This window comes from Nelumbo lutea, chromosome 2, assembly GCF_056320005.1.
Source record: "Nelumbo lutea isolate HS-2025 chromosome 2, American lotus-T2T, whole genome shotgun sequence".
NCBI classification, from domain to species: domain Eukaryota; kingdom Viridiplantae; phylum Streptophyta; class Magnoliopsida; order Proteales; family Nelumbonaceae; genus Nelumbo; species Nelumbo lutea.
Window position 1 is genome coordinate 86,337,505 of NC_142685.1, and position 2,916 is coordinate 86,340,420.

General features: G+C 42.2%; 1 non-coding gene across 1 annotated transcript; it reads right to left on the minus strand.

The window, feature by feature from the left end:
• Window positions 1-349: 349 nt before the first annotated feature.
• Window positions 350-456, minus strand: LOC148871713 (small nucleolar RNA R71). The gene has a single exon (XR_016108564.1). It is a non-coding gene; the product is annotated as a small nucleolar RNA R71 (small nucleolar RNA).
• Window positions 457-2,916: the final 2,460 nt, after the last annotated feature.

A 2,916-nucleotide genomic window follows, 5' to 3' on the forward strand; every position in this document is an offset into this window, starting at 1 on the left:
TGCCAAGCCCACCCTCATCGGGACTGTCTCCAGCATTATCAGGCCAACTATTGCTGCCAATAACTTCGAAATTAAATTGGCCATAATCCAAATGATACAAAATACGGTTCAGTTTTGTGGTATGGCCCATGAGGATCCGAATGCCCATATTGCTAACTTCTTGGAAATCTGTGACACCTTCAAACACAATGGGGTAAGTGATGATGCCATCCGGCTGAGGTTATTCCCATTTTCTTTGAAGGATAAAGCCAAAGCTTGGTTGAACTCATTACCGGCAGGATCTATAGCCACATGGGACGAAATGGCCAGTCGTTTTCTCTCTAAATATTTTCCCCCTTCTAAAACTGCTAAAATGAGGAATGACATCACTACTTTTTTCCAGCAAGAGGGGGAATCTTTATATGAGTCATGGGAACGATACAAGGAGCTGTTAAGGAGAGTTCCTCACCATGGCCTCCCCATTTGGCTGCAAGTGCAGACTTTCTATAATGGTCTTACTGACTCAAATAAGACCATATTAGATGCTGCAGCCGGAGGATCCATAAATAATAAAACTCCTGAGGTTGCCCATGCACTTATTGAGGAAATGGCAACCAACAACTATCAATGGCATTCAGAAAGGACTCAAACTAGGAAGCAGCAAGGCTTGCATAATGTTGACACTTATACAGCACTAGCTGCACAAATAGGAGCACTCAGTAAAAAAATAGATGAAATGCAGATAGCTGCCATGCATGAGCAGCCTCTTAATTGTGAATTGTGTGGGGGAGGCCACATCAGTACAGACTGCCAAGTTGGCAATCAGTTCAGACCATCTACTGAACAAGTTGACTATGTTAGCAATTCGTCAAGACAGCAGGGTTACCAAAGTCACCATACTTTTCATCCAGGATGGAGGGGACATTCAAACTAGTCTTGGCCAAATCAGCATATTTCCAAGCCGTTCCACCAGACTTATCATCAGCCTGAACCAAAATCCAATTTGGAGGAACTGATGACAAAATTTATAGCAGGTGCAGAAACTAGGTTCCAGAACCAGGAAGCCTCAATCAAAATCCTGGAAAACCAAGTGGGGCAATTGGCACAATTAATCTCTTCCAGACTGTCGGGAACTCTTCCAAGCAACACTGAAGTGAATTCATGAGAGCAGGTGCAAGCTATTACCTTAAGAAGTGGAAAAGAGTTGCCTGAGGTAGAAAAGAAGAATTGGGCTGAACCCAAGGCAGAAACAAGCCTTGGGACCAGACAACAGAAGACGGAACAACCAGAAGCACAACAAGGGATGCACCAACAACCACAAGTTCCATTCCCTAACAGGCTGAAGCAACAAAAATTGGAGAAGGAATTTGGTAAGTTTCTTGAAATATTTAAAAGTTTACATATTAATATTCCTTTTGCTGATGCTTTAGCCCAGATGCCACACTATGCAAGGTTTTTGAAGGAATTATTGGCAAACAAAAGGAAACTGGGAGATGTGGCTACAGTTGCATTAAATGAGGAATGTTCTGCTATCCTTCTGATCAAGCTGCCTCAGAAACTCAAAGATCCAGGGAGTTTCACTATTCCTTGTACCATTGGCAGTTTAAAAATTGAAAAAGCTTTATGTGACCTGGGAGCTAGCATTAATTTAATGCCATATTCTATCTTCAAGAAATTGGGGTTGAATGAACCCCAACCCACTAGAGTGGCATTACAATTGGCTGATAGATCCATTAGACATCCTAGGGGGATCATAGAAGATGTGTTAGTTAAAGTTGACAAATTCATTTTTCCAGTTGATTTCATTGTGTTAGACATGCAAGAAGATGTGGAGGTCCCGCTTATCCTAGGGAGACCTTTCCTGGCTACCGGGAAAGCAATGATTGATGTCCAACAAGGACAACTCAGCCTTAGGATACAAGATGAGGAGATAATTTTTAAAATGTCTGATGCTATGAAACATGCACCCTCTAGTGATGATTCTTGTTTTATGATTGATGCCATTGAATTGACAATTGATGAATGCTTCCAGGTAAGTAGAATAACTGATCCTCTTGAACTCTGCCTCCAGCAGGGAGAACTTGAAGAAGCAGAAAATGAAAAAATAAACCTCATGATAGCATACCTGAACGATAAGCCTCAATTCAAGGGAAAGGGGTTTCTTAAATTAGAGAACTTAGGCAAATTGCCCGGACCATCAGGTAAGCCATCACCCCAAGAACCCCCCACCCTTGAACTGAAGCAATTACCATCCCATTTAGAGTATGCTTTCCTTGAGGAACCATCATATCTCCCCGTGATAATTTCCGCAGCGCTGAATCCCTTATAAAGAGAAAAATTATTAAGAGTGCTGCGGGAACACAAAAATGCTATAGCTTGGAAGGTAGAAGATATCAAAGGCATTAATCCATCAATCTGCACTCACAAAATTTTGATGGAAGAGGACAGCAAGCCTTCCGTTCAGCCCCAAAGGCGCCTGAACCCCAACATGAAAGAAGTGGTAAAGGCTGAAATAATTAAGTTGTTAGATGCTGGGATCATTTATCCTATTTCTGATAGTTCTTGGGTAAGCCCTGTGCAAGTTGTGCCCAAAAAAGGGGGTACGACTGTTGTTCCAAATGAGAAAAATGGACTCATCCCTACTAGAACCGTTACCGGATGGCGTGTGTGTATTGACTATAGAAAATTAAATGAAGCCACCCAGAAGGACCATTTCCCTCTCCCATTTATGGATCAAATGTTGGAGAGGCTAGCCGGGCATGAGTATTATTGTTTCTTGGATGGATATTCAGGGTATAACCAGATACCAATTGCACCAGAAGATCAAGAAAAGACCACTTTTACTTGCCCATATGGAACCTTTGCATACCGAAGGATGCCCTTTGGGTTATGCAATGCCCCAGCAACCTTTCAGCGATGTACGATGTCTATATTTTC